This window comes from Mustela nigripes, chromosome X (genome assembly GCF_022355385.1).
Source record: "Mustela nigripes isolate SB6536 chromosome X, MUSNIG.SB6536, whole genome shotgun sequence".
In the NCBI taxonomy this organism is placed as follows: Eukaryota; Metazoa; Chordata; class Mammalia; order Carnivora; family Mustelidae; genus Mustela; species Mustela nigripes.
Window position 1 is genome coordinate 79,737,690 of NC_081575.1, and position 21,778 is coordinate 79,759,467.

Consider the following 21,778-nt stretch of genomic DNA (forward strand, 5'->3'; position numbering starts at 1 on the left):
CTTTGAAACTGGAGCTCAATCACAAGGAAAAGTTCCGAAGGAACTTTTCCTTGTGATTGAGCTCCAGTTTCCAAGCATTGTGATCTGAGAATATGCAGGGAATAATCTCAGTCTTTTGGTATCGGTTGAGTCCTGATTTGTGACCCAGTATGTGGTCTATTCTGGAGAAGGTTTCATGTGCACTTGAGAAGAATGAGTATTCTGTTGTTTTAGGGTGGAATGTTCTGTATATATCTATGAGGTCCATCTGGTCCAATGTGTCATTCAATGCTCTTGTTTCTTTATTGATTTTCAGCTTTGATGATCTGTCATTTTCTGAGAGAGGCGTGTTAAGATCTCCTACTATTAATGTATTCATATCAAAATGACTATCTTGATTAACAGTTTTCTTATGTAATTGGCTGCTCCCATATTGGGGGCATAGATATTTACAATTGTTAGATCATCTTGGTAGATAGTCCTTTTAAGAATGATGTCAGTATCCTTCTGTATCTCTGACTACAGCCTTTAGTTTAAAATCTAATTTATCTGATCTAATTTATCTAATCTAATCGCTACCCCAGCCTTCTTTTGAGGCCCATTGGCATGAAAGATGCTTCTCCATCCCTTCACTTTCAGTCTGGGTGTATCTTTAGGTTCAAAATGGGTCTCTTGTAGACAACATATGGATGGGTCCTGTCGTTTTATCCAATCTGCAACCCTGGGCCATTTTATGGGCGCATTTAGGCCATTCACATTGAGAGTGATTATTGATAGATACGTTTTTATTGACATCGTGTTACCTTCGAAGTCTTCTTTCTGTAGATTGTCTCTTTATTTCTGTTCAATGCTATTCTTAGTATTTCTCCTCTTTTATAGAAGCCCCCTTAATATTTCCTGCAGTGTCAGCTTGGTGATTGTGTAGTCTTTTAAGCCTTGCCGGTCTTGGAAACTCTTTATCTCTCCATCCATTTTGAATGTCAGTCTTGCTGGATAAAGTATTTTTGGATGCATGTTCTTCTCATTTAATGCCCTGAATATATCTTGCCAGCCTTTCTGGCTTGCCAGGTCTCTGTGGACAGGTCTGATGTTATTCTGATGGGCTTTCCTCTGTAGGTAAGGAGCCTCTTTGTCCTAGAGGCTTTCAAGAGATTATACCTACAATTATGATTCCTCGATTTAACTATCAGGTGCCTTGACTTTTTTTGGAATGTAGAAACTTGGGTGGAGACCTTTCGGCCTCTAGTACATGAACGCTGGTTCCATTCGCAAGATTGGGAAAATTTTCGTGAAGAACTTGTTCCACTATATCTTCTAGACTTCTTTCTTTCTCCTCCCCTTCAGGGACTCCAATAATACTGAGGTTGGAACGTTTCATGGCATCATTTATTTCCCTGATTCTGTTTTCGTGGTTTCTAAGCTGTTTGTTCCAGGTTTCCTCCTGATCCTTTCTCTCTATCTGTTTGTCTTCCAGATCACTAATTCTGTCTTCTGTCTCAGTTACCCTAGCTGTGAGAGAATTTAGATTAGATTGGAATTCATTGAGAGCATTGTGAACCTCCGCCCTGGTAGCTTTTAACTCCACCCTAACATTTTGAACATCCCCTCTGGCTGCTTTCAGCTCGGCCCTCATCAATTCCGTTTAGTCATCCATGGCTTTCTCCAACCTAGCTATTGCCTGGATAATTGTTAGCCTGAATTCTCTTTCTGACATATTGTCTATGTTGATAGCCGTTAGCTCTGTTGCTGAAGGTCCATCCTCTGTATTTTTCTCCTGTTGGGCATTTCTCCTCCTAGTCATTTTGGTGAGAGATGACTGAACAGATGTAGCTGGATGTATCGGCCGTGGTGCAGTCCAGGTGAACACTGGAACATTTCTGAGTAATCAGGATTCCCCACCCATATGAGAGACAAAAGAAAAGAAAAAGAAAAAAAAAAGAAAGAGGGGGGGGGAGACAGGAAAGAAAGGGAAGATGAAAGAGAAGATTCAGCCCAAATGTGCCCCAAGGTAAGATTTATGAAGTATACACACAAAAACAGACACACACAAAGACTGATAAAAGTATATGACAAGAGAAAAAATATATATATGCAAATAAAGGAAGAACCTCGTCAAAAAGAACCCCAAGTGTAAGATTTATATACTATCAGGACAAACAGAAAAACACAGAAACAATGGTTGAAGAAAAACATGGGAGAGTGGTTATAAATTCTCAGTATGGGCAAGGAAGGTTGCTTCGATTCTTCCTGGATGTATCTTGATATTTTTGTTAAAGGACTCAACTTTCCTAAGATAAAGGGGGATTAAAAATTGGTTTACCTATAGGGGTAGTATTGATTGGGGAAAGGGGATTACTTTGAAGTTTAACTCTATATGAATATTAGAAAATAAAAATAAAAAGGAATAAATTAGACTAAACTAAACTAAAATTAAAAAAAATAATAAAAAAATAGAAATCCAGAAGAAAAATACAGGTGTATGTATCAAAAAGTTCAGGTTAGAAGGTTATTATGGAATTTGATGTACTGGACATCTCACTGTGATGGTAAATAGGTTAAAAAATTATCTATATATAAAAAAAAAAAATGAGCCAGAATAGTGGGAACGAGTTAAAAAATAAAAGTTGTCCTATGAAGAAGTAGTGGTGGTTATTCTCTTGTAGTCTTTTTTTTTTTTTCCTTTCTTCGTTGGTTTTCTGGGGGAAGGGCCTGCCACGTGTGTTTTCAGTCAATGATGTTCCCTGAGTTAAGTCGCCCCGTCCCCCTTAAGGGGCTGGGCCCTGAGGAAACTGGGTTTTTTCAGGCTTTTGTTCGCTGGCGGTTTTTATGTTTGTTCACTTTTTTTCCCCTCTCACCTTGACCGCTTTTGATGGTTTTTTGTAGTTTTAGAGGAAAACAAATTGCATCCTGACCTCCCTCTCAGAGAGAAGCCTCAGTCTGGCTGCAGAGCCCAAATAAGTTCCCCCTTGGTCGCTGGCAGAGCAGGTTAGAGTCACGGTCCCTGGGGACGCAGGATCTTGTGCTTGTACCCAAAACCAGGGCAGCAGCGGCTGTCTGGGCAGCTCCAGACCACCAGAGAGGTTCCAAGCAGCCACTGCACACTGAGATTTTCCCGCTGGCCCGGGCTGGGAGTGCCTGGTCTTTCTGGGTCTAAGAGCGCCCAGCTTGCGCGCACCTCTTTCAGGGGAGGCTGTGGGTCGCGCACGCTTTTCAGGCTCTGAGAGAATGGGGCGCAGGTCCAAAAGCACCAGGCTGGGCCTTCGCGCACCTCTTTCAGGGGAGAGTTTGGGGCGCTGGTCTTAGGCTCTGAAACAATGGCACGGGTCACAGAGCGCTGGCCGGGCCTTTGTGTACCTCTTTCAGGGGAGAATGAGGGGCACGCGCATCTCAGGCTGTATAGCAGGGCTTGCGTGTTCTGTCCTCTGGCGAGGCTTCCAGCCCCTCACAGGAGCCCGACCCCACGCGTTTTCGGGTGCGCTGGCGGCTTAGGGACCAAGACCTGGTTTCTCTGCCGCACTCTCTCTGGCTCAGCGCCAGGGGAGGCTGTCCTGGGACTGGGGACTTAAGCCCCTGTCCCTAGCTGCCTGGATTCCCACAACCCCCCCCCCCCCGCCCCCGCGATCCTTTGATCTTTTGGAGTGCTTTCAACCAGTCTCCAAGTTAATGCTGGTCCCCAGACACAGGGCACTCCCGCTCGTATTAGGGGTATTACTTTCCAACCGGTCACCTCTGGTGGCTCCCTCCCCCATTTGTTTATCTTCCGATATCAGTCCGCCTTTCCCACTCCGCTTTACCTAACCACTGGCGTCTTCTGCCCCTGTAGAGATCCAGACATGTATAATTCTGATCTCAGGCTGATTTCATGGGTGATCTTTGGTTGATAATCCACACACTTTAGGGTACAGGTTGAAAAGGCGCCTCCTCCTACTTCCCCGCCCTCTTGTCCCCGGAACAGACTTTTTGAAAGTCCTGATTTAGTGCTGCGTTGCTCCGCTGCTTGCTGGGAGCCGGCCCCTCCCCCCGCGGTCTATCTTCCCGTCGCTTTGGATTCACTTCTCCATCAGTCCCACCTTTCAGAAAGTGGTTGGTTTTTTGTTTCTAGATTTGCTGTTCTTCTTCTCTTCGATCTCCCATTGGATTTGTAGGTTTGCAATCTTTAGATAAGCTATCTAGCTGATCTCCCGCTGCCCAATGCAGTCTCAGCCTGCTCCTTCTCCGCCATCTTTTGTCGGGAGCCAGTACAGGAGGCCTACTCTAAGAGCTGTAAGGGACTGAATATGATTGGCTGTTCATTTAGGTCCACTCACGCGGGAGGTGCATGAGCACTGCGGTGATTGGCTAGGCGGGCTAAGCTGCCGGTGTATATATGCTTGAATGTACTTGTAGAGGGGCCGGCCCGCTGGGAGCCAGGCCTCGCTGGGCCGCCTGGGCCGGAGGGGGCCGGAGGGGGCCGGAGGGGGCCGGAGGGGGCCGCAGCGGGCCGCAGCCCGCCGCAGCCCGGACCATGGCGGCGGGCACCGAGGGGCGGCGCGCGGCTGGTGGCGGTGGCGGTGGTAGCGGCGGCGGCACCCGAGCGGGACGGCGGGAGCTGCGTGCTGTGCTGCGCCAGAGGGGGAAGAAGATAAAAAGAAGCCATTAAAGAAGTTTGCCTCCACGCGTGTCTCCGTGTCGTTCTTGCTGGCGAGAGCGACAATCTTTACTCCTCCCTCTAGCATTTTATTTCTAATGAACAGTACTCAGGACTGAAGTTTGAGATGCCTGTGAGACACCTCAAGTGAATTCAACAGACAGTTGGATATATGTGGCTGGTGCACAAGGATGGTAACCGATAGAGACATTTGGGATTCACAAGCTTAAGGTTATATTTGAAGTTATGAGGCTATATAGGATTCCCTACCAAGTGAAATGTGTACCCAAAAATGACCCCAAAACTTACCTTCTGCGACAGACCTTGTGGGAAATATGGGAAAGAAAGGAAAGAGGGTTCCTTTTACTGTTTTGGTTTATATGTAATTTTCACTCCATTTGCTTTATGTGGTTTCCTATCATGCTTCCAAAACTTAACATTTTGAAAGCAGCTGAGTTGAGTCCCATCGCAGTAGTCATAGGGTCAAGGTGAAAAACAGAATATAGAAGATAAGACCACATCATCAGTTACTCCGGGAACCAGATATATATCCAGTTCATACGGTGGTATATGTCCATCTAGTTCTCTCCAAGTATGTCTACACACACACACACACACACACACACACACACACATTCAACTTCAAATGCCTACTCACAAACTAGGTAACATTTCTTATAATGGGATAATTCATTAATACAATGTTCACCCAACACTGGACCATTCCTGTATCAGTTACAAACTCAAAATCACCAAGTCCACCCCCACTCCCCAACTCACCTTCAGGAGCCACTGTTCCTAACAAAGAATTTCTTCCTCTAGAAGGGAAGAACTGCGCCCCCTTCCTGATCATGGGTCTTGATTCTAGCAATGCCTTCTATCCTCCTCCCATATACTTGACCATGCACTGCCTCTTTCCTGACACAGGATAGATATCGCCACTACCTGTCCATTTCTCTAGCCAACTTGGGTTAAAGGTGCCACCTATTCTGTTTTTTTTTTTTTTTAAGTCTTCATTCAAATTCTAGTTAACATATAGTGTTAATACTAGTTGCAGGTAGACAATTTAGTGATTCAACAATTACATACAACACCCAGAGCTCATCACAAAACTGTAATCCTTAATCCCCATCAAGGTGCTCCCTAGTCTTACCCCAGTACCCAGTACTAATACTTACACTATAAGCATATATAGTAACTAGTGAAAACTTCTTGGACATACCTCCACTTCAAATTTTGGCAAAATGACTCAAAGAATATTTTACCTCACTTATCTTCCAAAATGAAAGCTATTATACTGATAGCCGTTTTCTATTTCTCCAACTGTAAAACCTTCGTACCTCAATCAAAACCCACAGTACATTAAAAAATGAAACACAATAAAGGCAACATTTTAATTTTATTCATCAAAAATTCATTGTGTAAGTGGCAACCTGGAACGGGAGAACCTCAATTCAGGGCAAAGGCAGTCTGGCCCTTTTGAGGGAGAAGGGGCCCTGGAATCAAGGGCCAGGAGCAGGTAAGTGCTGGGAGGAAGAGTCTTGGGGAGAGGAAGTTTCAAAACTCGGGACATTGGTTGTTGGCTCACAAAACTTGGAAACCTCACAGGTAACTGCAGGGCAGGCAGCCCATTTAGGACAGTGGGGAGATGCGGGTTCCTTTTTTGGGTCTTATGAGGATGCTCATGGAGGGTCACAGCATAGGAGGTGCAGGTGGGTAAGGTGTGCTGCCTATTTCAGCCCGCTCTCCTGGAGAGACAGGGCTCAGGGCATCAAGTGCTGGCAGCAAGGTGCGCCTAATGGTAGCAGGGCTAGGGGTGGAGCTGGAACCCAGGCCACAAAACACACAGGAGGAGGAAGAGGAGGTCAGGACAGAACACCCAACGGGGGAGTGACAGGGGCTCAGGCCCAGAGACCCAGGGGAGGAGGAGGAGAAGCTCTCACTGTATCGTCTAGGGAAGAGAGAAGAGAACGCGCCAAGAGAGGATGGTGAGGAGGAACTCGCGTGGATGGCAGGACCAGGCTGGGAGGCAAAGCACAGGACCTCAGGATCTGGTGAATTTGAGCTGCTGCGGAAGACCAGCCTTCTTAAGGCAAACCCAGGGGGAGAAAGGCTCTGGGCGGCTAGCCCAGGCGGAGAAGGGAGGCTGTGAACTGCTGATCTTTGCTGGATAACATGGCTCCGGAGGGCAGGCCCCAGTGTGGAGGCGTGGCTCCGGAGAACAGGGCCTGGACTGGCTGTGAGGCTGCTGCAGAGAGTAGGGCCCGGAGGGGAGGTGTGGATTTCGAGGGCAAGGCTTGGCCTGGTAGCTCTGTTGTGGAGAATAGGACCTCGACAGGATGCACCGCTGCAGCGAAGAGGAGCCGGATGGGATGTAGGACTGCTGAGAGCCAGACCTGCGGGGCAGCAGAGGGCCTCGCCAGGCCTGGTTGTGGGGCTCTGAAGAGCAGGACCTGGTGGGGTGACACACCAGCAATGACGGCGGCGGCCAGCAGGGCCTTGTGCAGAGGCATTGCTGTGAAGAGCCTGGCCGGACCCGCGCGCAGGGCTACGGAGGCCCGGGCCCGACGCGGACGCATGGCTATGGAGAGCAGGGCCTGGCGGAGCGGTGTAGCTTCCATGGCCAACGCCTGGCCTGGCTGCTTGCCCGCCAAGAGGAGGGCGTGGCAGGGTGGTGTAGGTAGAAGGGGCAGGGCCTGGCGGAGTGGCGCAGCCTCGCGGGGCAGGGCCTGGCTTGGGCGGGCGGCGACGGCGGCGGCGGCGGCAGCGGTGGAGATCAGTGCCTGGCTGGCGTGCGCGGCGGCGGCGACGAACAGGTTCTGGCTCAGGTGCATGGCGGCAATGGCGGCGAGCAGGGCCTGGCTCAGATTCACTGCTGAGATGATCAATGCCTAGCGGGGTGGCGCAGCCACTGAGGGCAGGGCCTGGCCTGGCTGCTTGACTGCGGAGAGCTGGGCCTGGTGCTCCGGCCTGACTTCGGAGGCCAGGGCCTGGCTGGGCTGCCTGACCCCACGGAGAAGCCCGAGAACGGCGACGGCCGCTGGGCTGAGGCCCCGGAGAAGATGGCGGCGAAGGCACGGGGCACTGAGGCGCAAGAAGCCCAGGAAACAGACAGCGACACCCTGGAGGCTTCTGAGCCTGGGCAGTCTCCTTGCGGCCGAGCTGCTTCCTCCCACGGCCTTTCCCCACGCTCGTGGGCAGGGTCGGAGGCCCGCTGGCCTGGCCAACTCCCCTCATGGCTTGCACCACGGCGCCCACGCCACCTGCGTGTGAGGCCTGGAGACCTTGGCCCGCTCCGGGCACTACACATCTCAGCTCGGCGTGGGGACTGCGGCCGCCCTGGAGGTCGGCACGCTCCCTCGCCTGCACACGAGCCGTAGAGGGCAGATCCGGGCCCTCGCCGTTGATCGAAATGGCGCCAACAGCAGCAGCCAGGGCGGAGGCAGAGGAACCTGCTGTGCCACTGTGTGGGGCGCCACCACCCGATGGAGAAAGACCGCTCGAGACCGAGGGGACGGAGGCCCTGGGATCGGGGCTGCTGACCCCATAGGCCTCGCCGGGGGCAGGGGGAACCTTGTTCTTCGGCCCTACGGGCACCTCACCCTGAGGTTGCTTCCGCGCCTTCTCGTCGGATGACAGGGTGGCCATACTGCTGGATTCTCTCTCAGAGCTGTGAGAGCGCGGCTACAGACGCCGCCTGAGTAGAGCTCTGGGGCAAGGAGTGAGGAGGATGGGCGTGCTCTGGTCTGATTTTCGCTTCTGATTGTTCAGCCGGTTGTCACGTAACTCTCGTCTTAAAGGGAGCGAGCCAACCTAGCTCCATCCGGCCCGAACCGGACCGTGTGCTCTGCGGTACGGGGGACCGCTGCTGCTGGGTCCACGATGTGAATTCCCCATCCATACCTGGACTGCACAGGGGCGGCGATGCTGTCTGTATAAACACTTTGAGCCACCCCCCCCCCAAATCAGTTTAGCTTGTCAGCTCCACTCCGGTGGTGAAACTTTCAATCAGTGGCTTGAAAGAAATACCACACTGGCCAACAGGAGATAGCCGCTGAGCTGGGCATCCCTCCTGGAATCCCGACAGGACCCTGGGCCTATGTGTGACTCCAGAAGAGACTGTCCCGGAACTCCTTCGGGCATCTGAATGACCCCACACAGGGCTCTAGTGGGCTGTAGGGTTGGAGAGCGGCCTGAAGGCAGCAAAAGGGATGGGCCCCACACTGCCTGGGCTCGGGATGTTCAGCACTGCTGCCACACACCAGAGGCGGATTTAGAATTTTCCGGTAGGATGCTTCTCCTTGCCTTGCCTCCTGAACACAGACTGGGGTTGCCTGGGATTAAGGACAATACTGTCCTTAAATACGCATCAGCAATTGTATAGTAATCCACTGCACAGTAATCCAATGACGAATGTACATTCATTTGTTTGACCTACTCTCTAGTTTCTGTTAATACAAATACGCCGTGATGCCCAGACCTGAAGTCCAATATTTAGATCAGATTTTTACTCGTTATTACAGAGGGGCTGCATTTACAGAAGACCGACCCAAAACAGAAATGCAAATGTAGGAAAGGTAGCACCTAAATTCTGACGCACCTGTGAGGCAAGTTTATTTTATGAAATGGAATCACTTACCCATAGATACTGTTTGGTCACCTGCTTTTTGGGGTCCAGAAAACTCCCTCTCCATGTCAATAAGTACATTTCCACAAGGCCATTTTTAAGTACAAAATACTCCCATTTATACCAGAAGCTTACATCTTCAAACATTCCAATAGCAACCAACTTTTCACGCTCTATAACACATCACTGTGAGGTACATCCTTCTTACTAAAAATTGTTAATATCTTCAGTTGTGTCCTTGCTGTGGATAGACTCCCAGATGAAGCAATTCTTGGCACAGGCCATGCACATTTGTAATTCTTTGATCAAAATATTAGCAAGATGTTCTCCTGAAAGTCACTGTTAAAACAACTTCAGCCAAATGGAATGGGATGCTTACTGGACTGGAGGAGCAACTGGAATGAAACACAACGCAAAGTAGAAAGGAATGGTATTTGGAGTGTTAAAACAGTATGGAATGGAAAATGGATTCGAAATGGAATGCAGAACAGAATGAAGTGGAGACTAACTGCGGTGGAAACTGGAATGAAATGGGGGATGGAATAGTGACTTAAACAGGATATGGAATGGAAAATTGAACAGGATGGAAACTGAATGGAATATAATGGGGAAAATGGAATGGAAAGGGAAGTGGAAATAAATACCTGATGGCATGTGGAATGAGAAAATATGTAAGTAATGTTATATGAGAAAAAAAATGGAGTGGAATATACAGTGAAGTAAAATATGGGGAAGAAACCAATGGAATAGAATATGCAAGGTCATGAAATCAATGGACTATGAAATTTGCATCATAGATTTAGAAGTCCCAGGATGGAATAGCAACAAATGGAATGAAACTGGGAATGAAATATAGAATACAAATTATAAAGGGTGGAATAGACAATGAATACAAATAAAATGGAATGGAATATGGAAAATGAAATACTAAGGAAATAGAGGATGTGCTTAAATGAAGAGAATGTGTTCTGCTCATCTACTGCTCCATAACTTAGTGTCATGGAACAATGACCATCTGATCATGCTCAGGCATCCTGTAGAGCTAGAATTCAGATGGCAGAGGGCAGATGGCTCATCTCTGCTCTATGATGTTGTTGTCTGAGGCCTCAGCTGTGACAACTTGAATGGCTGTGAGATCATGAGCAAAAAACACCAATCAGCCAGGACCCTTAGATTTTGGCCATAGCATCTGGGTGGATGGTGGGGCCACTTCCTGGAATTGGGAAGACTTGCAGATTGGGAACACAGTGGGAATCTAGTGATTCTCAATGGGAAAGAAAGATCTGGAAGAGTAAGGTTTTTTTGTTTGTTTGTTTTTCATTTGGCAGAGAGAGAGAGAGAGAGAGCGCACAAGCAAGAGAGGGATGGAGAGAGAAAGAGTGCAAGCAGGGGGAGTGGCAGGCAGAGGGAGAAGCAGGCTCCCCGCTGAGCAAGGAGCCCCATGCAGGACTCAATCCCAGGACCCTGAGATCATGACCCGACCAAAAGGCAGCCGCTTAACCGACTGAACCACCCAGGCATCCCTGGAAGAGTAAGTTTTGTTTGCCTCATACTTTATATTCTAAATGTTCTCAACGGGCATAGATTGCTCTTGCATTCAGAAAAATACAGATATTTGCATTCTGGAAAGCAACTAATTTTTAGTGTTTGATTATGATTTAAGCCGTTGTAAGAAACCAGGCTCTCTCATATGCTACCAGATGGGGCTCTGCATTCAGAGCACCTTGCCAGATGGAAGTTTGACAAGACATATATATATATATATAAACATGAAATCCATTTGATGCTACAATTCCTCTTCTGGGCATTGATTCTGAAGAAATATACATATGTAAAACCACAATGTTATTTGATCGGAAGTGATTATTTTGGTGTCATTTGTTTTAAAAAATGGAAACCACTTAAATTTCTGGCAGGATGGTGGATGGTCCACAGAATAAACTTATGTAGAGTTTATGAGATGTTTCAGAAGAACTTTTAATGCTATTGGAAAATGGCTATGTTATACAAATAAAAATTATATTCTGAATATAGTGTTGTATATTTATATCTCTCTCATATATATATATATATATATATAGGATATATAGATATAGATATATATCTATAATATAATCTATATAATAGAAATCCAATTGTATTTTGTATATAGATATTATATATATCTATATATCCTATATATATATATAGAATTCGATGTATATTAAAATCTCATTTACTGTAGAGTAATGCTGCTCATTCAGGGCCACGGTGCCCTCCAGGGGGCACTTGACAATGTTTGGAGACATTTTTGTTTGTTGCAACCTGGGGAAAGGGGAGATGCTACTGCCATCCAGTGGATCAAAACTAGGGATGCTGCTTAAAATCCCTGAATGCACAAGCCAGCCTCTTACAACAATTATCTGGTCCAAATATCAGTAGTGTCCAGGTTGACAAACCCTGTGGTGGGGTATTTAGATAATTTGGAAAAGTTTAAAACAAAATTTAAATCACAGTCAATCCTGTCCGTGATCAATAACTATTGTTAAAAGTTTGGTATGTGTATGTGTTGAATTTTCTGTGATAACTTTATATTTTATAATCACCAGAAGGGCATATGTGAAGTAAACTACTTCATTTTAAGAGTTAATTCTTCTTTCACAATGCACTAAACATTTCTCAAAAATTAACCATATTAGTCTTTGCTTAAGAAATGATGTACCTTAAGAACTCCATAATTTCAGCTCATGTATGGAGAGGGACATTCCACCAGTATCAATCCAGTCACCATCGATCTCCTGATTTTTATCTTTCTGTTGAAAGGTTTCATTTCCAAGTATTTACATATTCGGTTAAAATAAAGAAAAACTGTGGCCCACAGTGCAATGCATCTGATGCGACAGGAGAGTGTGGTTGACTAACCAGGTCATAGTAATGTCATTACCCTTCCAGTGACTGGTTTAGGAATGGGCATTCCCCGTCGATATTCTCCCATATCAATAAGATGCATGTCTGGGATGCGTTTTTTCAGCGTGTCTCAGAGACACAACAGATTGTTTACATTAAAAAATCTCAAAAAGTATATGTTTTTGCTATTGTAATTAATAAATGATTTAGCGTGGTTGCTGGATATATGGTCAATTTTACAAAATACAATTGGATTTCTATATACTGGCATTGAAATTACAAGGAGAAAGAAATGTTAAACGCCATCTATTATAGCATCAGAAAAGAAACACCTAGGAACAAATCTAACAAAGGAGTCCCCAAGACCTCTGCCCACAGATAGCACTTCTGAGAGAAATTAAAGACAACCTACATAAATCAGACATGTGTCATGCTTATGTATTGGAAGACAACAGTATGAAAGTGAATGGGAGAGAGAATTCTTGTGAAAATGATCTATGGATTCAATGCATTCCCAATCAAATTCCCAGCGTGTTTATTTTTTTCTTTTGAAAACGGAAATTGGCAAGCTGATTCTAAATTATATATGGCTAACAAAGATCCAAGAACAGCCAAAGCCATCTAAAACAAAAAATAAGACTTTTCAGGACTTTCACAACCAGATAGCAAGACCAACTATTACACTGTTACAATTAAGATAGTGTGGTATGAGCACAAGAATAGACAAACAGGCCAAAGACACAAAGAGAAGGGTCCACGAACAGACTCACACAAGCAGGGTCACCACATTTACAACAATTTTGCCACATAGAGTGCTCTGGGGAAAGGATGGTCTTTTAACTAAGTGGAGCTGAACCAACTGGGTATCTACCTACTTGGGAAAAAAATTAACTTTGGCCCCCAACATATGCCACACACAAAAATTAATTCCAGAAGTTAAAGCTTATTGAAAATAACGTTATGAACAAATCTTTGTGACCTTGGGATAGGGAAAGATAGTGGAAACAGCACACAGAAGGCACTAATGACAAAATTTGGACTTCATCAAAATAAGGACTTCGTTCATCAAAAGACACATTTAGAGAGTGAAAAGATGAACCTCAGAATGGGAGAAAGGTATTTGTGACGTGTATTTCATGGATGTCTGGTGTTCGGGATATAATACCTCCTGAAATCAAGAGGGAAGAAGGACGATGAAATGAAAAACTGGCACAATATTTGAACAGGACCTTCACAAAACAGGACAGCCAACTAACTAAACGATGAGCAAATAAAAAGCTACTCATCCTCAGTCACCAGGGATATGCACATTAAAATCCCAGTGAGGTGGCACAGTCTGTTAAGCCTCGGACTCTTGGGTTTGGGCTCAGATCGAGATCTCAGAGTTGTGAGATTGAGCCCTGAGCTCTGCACTCAGAGCAGAGACTGCTTAAGACTCTCTCTCTCCCCCAACCCCCACCACCCTCTGCCCCTCCCCTCTCTTTGTGCACACGCTCTAAATAAATTAATAAATAATCTTTGGAAAAAATAAATAAAATAAAATCCCTGACGAAGCATCTATCAGAATAGCCAAGACAACTTACAATATCAAGATTAGGTGAGGATATGGAGGAACTCTCTAATGCTGGTGCAAGTGTAAATTGGTACCACCTCTTTGGAAAACTGGCACTATCCTTCAAAGCTGAACATGTACTTTCTCTATAACCCAGCAATGCCATCTGTATTAATAGTCTATTCCTGCATAACAAAATACCATAAACTCAGCAACTTAAAAACAATGTCTGTTTATTAGCTCACAGTTCTGTAGGTCAGAGGTCCATGTGTGGCATGCCTTTGTTCTCTGCTTGGTGTATCACAGGGTGAAATCAAGTGTTGGGCAGACCGTATTTCTTTGTGGAGGCTCTGAGGAGAAGTCCACTGCCAAGCTCATTTGGGTTATTGGCAGAATTCAGTCCCACTCTCAGCTCCTAGAGGCTGCCCGCAGTTCCTTGCCACATGGACCCCTCCAGATACCTTTTCATTCCTGAGTCTTTCAGAAGGGGTCCGTTTTAAGGGCTCACCTCATTATGGCTGGCCCACCCAGGATGACCTCCTTATTTGAAGGTCTGCTGATTTGGGACCTTAACACAGCTACAAAATCTCTTTTCCCATGTAACATAACATAATCATCACAAGAGTGATATCTGATCATATTTATGGGCTCCTCTTACACTGAACAGGAGGGGATTATACAAGATTGAGGGTCACTTGGAGTCCTCTTAGAAATTTGCCTATCACAGTGCATCATCCTCTGGCCCCCAGTGATCCAGTCTGTCCCACATTCAAAATTCACTCACTCCAACCCACAGTCTCCAAATTTCTCATGGTATTATGGCAACAGCTGAAGTCTAAGAGCTCATCAAAACTGCACAGCTCAAAGTCCAGAATCTCGTCATCCTAGTCATCCAGATCAGGCATGGATGAGGCTCCTGGGCATAATCCATGCAGTACCATTCCCGGGGCACACTCCCTCTCCTACTGAGGACTGGTGACACTAAAGTGACAGACAAGCTATCTTCCCCAACACACAATGGTGGGATGGGCATAGGATAACAGCTAGAACAGTCTGGTGTGAAAAGGGGGGCGGGCATAGGAAGACAGAAAGGAGTCAGAGTCCCAAAGCAGTTTAGAAATCCAGCTGGGAGAACAGCAGACAGAATTCTTTGATAAAGTTTCAAAGCCAAGAATAATCCTTGGCTTTTAAATTCCAGATCTGGGGCACCTGCGTGCCTCAGTGGGTTGAGCCTCTGTCTTCGGCTCGGGTCATGATATCAGGGTCCTGGGATCGAGCTCTCGATCGGGCTCTCTGCTCAGCGGGGAGCCTGCTTTCTCCTCTCTCTCTCTGCTGCCTCTCTGCCTACTTGTGATCTCTGTCTGTCAAATACATAAATAAAATCTTTTAGAAAAAAAAATAAATAAATTCCAGATCTGCCTTAACACTCTGTTCAAGGCAATCTAGGCTTTTCCTATTATGCTATCCAAATTCTCCTACCTCCAACCTCTCCCTTAGCCATATAGCCAAGTTTGTCATTTATATTTTCTTCTTTCCACATAACCGCAGGCAAAAATCTTGTTAAATTTTCTGCCACTACATGGTAGGGATTCCCCCTTCCTCCAGTTTCCAATAACGAGTCCCTCGCTTCCTTCTGAGCCCTTACCAGTGATGTTCAGATTTCTTATCCCAATGTCCTCCATGAAGTGGGGGGAACCGGAGGGGGAGATGAACCATGAGAGACTATGGACTCCGAGAAACAAACTGAGGGTTTTAGAGGGGAGGGGGATGGGGGGATGGGTTGGCCCGGTGGTGGGTATTAAGGAGGGCACATATTGCTTGGTGCACTGGGTGTTATACACAAACAAAGAGTCTTAGAACACTACATCAAAAACTAATGACATAATGCATGGTGACTAACATAATTTTTTTAAAAAAGACTTTTTAAATGAATCTTTTCAAATTTTAAATAAAGTTCAGATTTCTACTAACAGTCTGAGGCAATCAGGGCTTTCTCTAGTGTGCACCTCAAAATTCCCCCAGTCTTCACCCACTACCCAGTTCCAAAGCCACGCTTACATCTTCAGCTGTTTGCAGTGGCAGCACCCCACATTCAGGTACCAAAATCCATATGAGCTTCCTATTGGTGTGGAATAAATGAACACGCTCCTAACAGCTTAAAACAACACTCATTTATTAGCTCACAGATGTGCAGGCCAGAAGTCTATGCCCAGAGTGACTGGCTTTCCCACTCTGGGTCTCACAGGGTAAGATGGCAGTTGGTTTGCTGTACCCCTTTCTGGAGGCTTTTGGGAAGAGCCCCCTTCCAAACACATCCCTGTTGTCAGCCGAACTCCATTCCAGACTGCTGGGAGACTGAGGCCCCTTTCTCTCACTGGCAGTCAGCCGGGGACAGCACTCATATCCTCGAGGCTGCTTTTAGTTCCTCACCATGTGGCCCCCAGAACATGCTCTCTCATGCCTCAAACTCTCTTTTTTTTGGGGGGGGGGGGCTGGGCCCTTGTACGTGTTCCCCTGATTAGGCCTGTCCCACCCTGAACAATCTCCCAATCTTAAGGTCAACTGATCTGTGGCCTTAATTACATCTGCAAAATCCTTTTTGCTATATAAATTCACATCATCAGGGAAGTGATATCTCTTCATATCCACAGGTTCCATCTGCACCCAATGGGAGGAGACTGGGGCAAAGACAGGGGTCACTGGGTATCACCACGGAATTCTGGCTACCACACAATCCATGTATATATCAAACAGAAGAAGTGCAAACATGTTCTCCAAAACGCCTGAAAAAAACATTCACGGCATCATTATTGATGATAGTCAGGAACTGGAAACAATCCAAACATCTATCAACAGCTGAGTAAATAAATACAGTGTGATATACTCATAGTAGAGACTGAAACAAGCAAATATCCCTACCTGCAACAACATGGGAAGATCTCAATATCAGAACATTGGGCAAAAGAAGGCAGGCATAAAAAGACCCATGATTGAGAATTCTATTTGTGAAGAGTTTTAAAACAGCCCCCAAAACCCTTATGGTGACATAGGTCAGAAGAGTGGTTAACTGTCAGGTGTAATGATTAGAGAAGGACGCAGTATAGGCTTCTGGGGTACCAGTAATGTTGTATATCTTGATCTTGGTGGTGGTTACATGCATGCATTCACTTTATGAAGTGTCATCAAATTGCTGTCACTTATGACTTGTGTTCTCACCTCTTTGTATGTTATACTTCGGTAGAAGAAAATCTACCAAAAATAGTGGGGGGAAACATATATAAAATGCAAAAGGACAGATGCCTGGGTGGCTCAGTCAATTAAGCAGCTGCCTTCGGCTCAGGTCATGGTCCCAGGGTTGTGGGATCGAGTGCCGCATCAGGCTCCCTGCTCAGCAAGGAGCCTGCTTCTCCCTTTGCCTGCTGCTCCCTTGATTGTGCATTCTCTCTCTCTCTCTCGCAAGTAAATAAATAAAATCTTCTAAGAAATGCAAAAAGAACGGACAGAAACACACTATAGAATAAAAATCTCTATGAACAACTATAAGCCAGAAAATTTGACAATCTGAAAGAAATGGATGCATTCCTAGAGCCTGATAAACTACCAAAACTGAACCAGGACGAAATAGAAAACCTGAACAGACCCATAACCAGTAAGGAGATTGAAGTAGTCCTCAAAAATCTCCCAACAAACAAGAGCCCAGGGCCAGACGGCTTCCCAGGGGAATTCCACCAAACACTTAAAGAAGAATTAATACCTATTCTCCTGAAACTGCTCCAAATAATAGAAATGGAAGGAAAACATCCAAACTCATTTTATGAGGCCCGCAAACCTTGATGCCAAAACCAGACAAAGACCCCATCAAAAAGGAGAATTACAGACCAATATCCTTGATGAAAATGGATGCGAAAATTCTCACCAAAATACTAGCCAATAGGATCCAACAGTACATTAAATGGATTATACACCACAACCAAGTGGGATTTATTCTGGGGCTGCAAGTGTGGTTCAACATCCAGAAATCAATCAAGGTGATACAATACACTAAAAAAAAAAAAGAAGAAGAAGAAGAAGAAGAAGAAAAAAAAAGAACAAGAACCATATGATACTCTCAATAGACACTGCAAAAGCATTTGACAAAGTCCTTTCTTGATCAAAACTCTTCAAAGTGTAGGGATAGAGGGTACATACCTCAATATCATCAAAGCCATCTATGAAAAACCCACAGAAAATATCATACTCAGTGGAAAAAATGTCAGAGCTTTCCCCCTAAGGTCAAGAACATGGCAGGGATGTCCACTATCACCACTGCTATTCAACATAGTACTAGAAGTTCTAGCCTCAGCCATCAGACAGCAAAAAGAAATAAAAAGCACCCGAATTGGCAAAGAAGAAGTCAAACTCTCACTCTTTGCAGATGATATGATACTTTATGTGGAAAACCCAAGAAGACTCCACTCCAAAACTCCTAGAACTTGTACAGGAACTCAGTAAAGGGTCAGGATATAAAAACAATGCACAGAAATCAGTTGCATTTCTATACAGCAACAGCAAGACAGAAGAATGAGAATAAGGAGTCAATCCCATTTACAACTGCACCCAAAACCATAAGATACCTAGGAATAAACCTAACCAAAGAGGCTAAGAATCTGTACTCAGAAAACTATAAAATATTCATGAAAGAAATTGAGGAAGACACAAAGAAATGGAAAAAGTTCCACGCTCATGGATTGGAAGAACAGGTATTGTGAAAATGTCTATGCTACCTAAAGCAGTCTACACATTTAATGCAATCCCTATCAAAATACCATCATTTTTTTTCAAGGAAATGGAAAAAAATAATCCCCAAATTTATATGGAACCAGAAAAGACCCCGAATAGCCAGAGGAATGTAGCAAAAGAAAGCCAAAGTTTGTGGCATCACAACTGCAGACTTCAAGCTCTATTACAAAGCTGTCATCATCAGGACAGTATGATGCGGGCACAAAAACAGACACATAGATCTATGGAACAGAATAGAGGCCCAGAAATGGACCCTCAACTCTATGGTCAACTAATCTTCGACAAAGCAGGAAAGAATGTCCAATGGAAAAAAAGACAGTCTCTTCAACAAATGGTGTTGGGAAAATTGGACAGTCACATGAAGAAGAATGAAACTGGACCATTTCCTTACACCACACACAAAAATAGACTCCAAATGGTTGAAAGAGCTCAATATGAGACAGGAATCCATCAACATCCTTGCGGAGAACACAGGCAGCCACCTCTTCCTAGAAACATGGCCAAAGTCCAGGGAAGCAAGGGCAAAAATGAACTGTTGGGACTTCATCAAGATCAAAAGCTTTTGCACAGCAAACGAAACAGGCAACAAAGCCAAAACACAAGTGACAGAATGGGAGAAGATATTTGCAAATGACTTATCAGATAAAGGGCTAGTGTCCAAAATCTATAAAGAACTTAGCAAACTCGATACCCAAAGAACAAATAATCCAATCAAGAAATGGGCAGAGGACATGAACAGACATTTCTGCAAAGAAGGCATCCAGATGGCCAACAGACACATGAAAAAGTGCTCCACATCCCTGGGCATCAGGGAAACACAAATCAAAACCACAATGAGATGCCACCTCACACCAGTCAGAATGGCTAAAATTAACAAGTCAGGAAACAACAGATGTTGGCGAGGATGCGGAGAAAGGGGAACCCTCCTTCACTGTGGGTGGGAAAGCAAGCTGGTGTAGCCACTCTGGAAAACAGCATGGAGGTTCCTCAAAAGGTTCCTCAAAAGGTTGAAAATAGAGCTACCCTACGACCCAGCCATTGTATTTACCCTAAAGATACAAATGTAGTGATCTGAAGGGGCACGTGCACCTGAATGTTTATAGCAGCAATGTCCACAATAGCCAAACTATGGAAAGAACCTAGATGTCCACCGACAGATGAATGGATAAAGAAGATGTGGTATATATATGCAATGGAATACTATGCAGCCATCAAAAAAAAAATGAAATCTTGTCATTTGCAACGACGTGGATGGAACTAGAGGGTATTATGCTGAGCAAAGTAAGTCAATCAGAGAAAGACAATTATCATATGCTCTCCCTGCTATGAGGAATTTGAGAGGCAGGGCGTGGGGTTTGAGGGGTAGGGAATGAAAACAATGAAACGAGATCAAATTGGGAGGGAGACAAGCCATAAGAGACTCTTAATCTCACAAAACAAACTGAGGGTTGCTGGGGGGAGGGGGTTGGGAGAGGGTGGTTGGGTTTTGGACATTGGAGAGAGTATGTGATATGGTGAGTGCTGTGAAATGTGTAAGCCTGACGATTCACAGACCTCTACCCCTGGGGCAAATAATACCTTATATGCTAATAAAAATAATTTTAAAAAAATAAAAAGGAAGCAATTCACCTACCACACACAAAAAAAAAAAAAAAGAATCAAAATCCCTTACTGTAAGTCTGAAATCTCAAAGGCTATGAAACCCAGAGTTATTTTTTTTTTCTGTCTCATGTGCATATAAAACATGACCTGAACTGACAGGAGGCTGTTTTTAGTCTTTATTTATCCTTCTCAGCATGAGTATTTGCGTTTCTCTGTGGAAATATTGTTTTATTAGATTCAGCAGTGCTATTCCAGACCCTGCTTATGGCTCTTATGGGAAGTGTGGCATATGAAATGTGCAACATCTGGTCCCCCAAGGGTTTCAGATAAGGGATTATGGGTGGGTAGTGGTAAAGGGTTTTAATGCAATTTTCTCAGCTGAAGACAAGCACTAAGAAGGGCCACGGACTGTTTGTCAGAGATGGACTGAACTTTTTGAGTTTCTTCCCCAGCATTTCAAATGACATGTTTTCTCCTCCTTGGCCCTATTGATATAATAGATTATTAACATACTAAAGTATTTCTCAATATTACACTATCCTCTCATGACAAGAAAAACTACCAGGATGTGCTAGATTTTCTATTTATCATTAACACTACATACTCCAAATTGATGAATAAAAAGATTAAATCTATGCTCCTCAGTGTGATAGATCCACATTTCTGTATGTGCGGGCACATGTGGGAGTGTGCACGTGCCCTTGTGCATTGTGAGTATATGTGGACCTGTGGACTTGTGTGCATGTACCATCTTTTCAAGGTTTGGGAATCAGGGTTTAGGCAATCTTCATCAAATCAATTTGGAAGATTTCTATCTTTGTTTCTAGCTTCTAAATCAATTTAATAGGGCTTAGGAATTTGTGATTTCTGAAAAGAACTGGATGATGGTATTCATCTCTCCTTGTACTTGTCTCAGTAGATTTGGTTCCCAAACCCAGCTGAAAAAAATAACACCATTTTCTCATAAGGCTGCGACTCTTCAAAAATTTACATTCCAGGATAGGCAGAGAAGTACTCCAGACAAGGCATTGATGCTGGTATCAGACAGATTTGGGACATAGTCGAAGACCTTACTTGTGTATGACTTTTCAGCAAGTTACTTAATCTCTTTTAGCCTTGGTGTCTTCACTCGTGAAATGGGACTATAGTCCCCTCTCTTTCATTGCTTCCCCAAGACTTAGGACAGGGTGATTTTTACATTATTACCCTAGCCAATTAGTGTGCAAACCTGCTGCAATCATAAGTAATACATGCATGTTAGTGACAGCTGACATGCACAAACAAATAGTTAACAGATAGTGATGGCTGACATCCACAACCAAAAGAGACTGTTTTAGGAATCGTGTGTATTTGAGGGTGTTTATTCAATCTCCTTGAAATCATGCTTAGAATTTCTTTGTAGTCTTCTATGTAAAATCTCTATAGACTATTTCTACATATAATGCATCACCTATTTCTTAATTTTCTCAAAACACAAACACGCACAGTTGTATTTGTGTGTGTGTGGGGGGGGAGAGAGATTTTAAAGGTTAAATAATACTAGCACTGAATGAAAGTAGGACCCACTTGATTCTACATCCAGTCCCCCACAACCCCCCCCCCCCCCCCCACACACACTGTGTCCCCATCACTCTTCCCACCACAAACACCACAACTCTTCCTACCGGCTCCCTCAGACAAATACTTTTAACTTGCATCTGCTTCTCTTGGTACTTACCATGATATT

At 44.8% G+C, this 21,778-nt stretch overlaps 1 long non-coding RNA gene across 2 annotated transcripts in view; it reads right to left on the bottom strand.

Moving 5' to 3' along the window:
* Nucleotides 1–4,496: 4,496 nt before the first annotated feature.
* LOC132007313 (uncharacterized) overlaps nt 4,497–21,778 on the bottom strand; it is a 60,770-nt gene continuing 43,488 nt past the window's right edge. The window contains exon 3 of one of the 2 annotated variants that reach the window (XR_009401304.1): nt 4,497–4,574. This is a non-coding gene — a long non-coding RNA (uncharacterized LOC132007313). Of the gene's footprint in view, nt 4,580–21,778 lie in introns of both variants that reach the window. The other variant, XR_009401303.1, reaches the window with a different exon arrangement.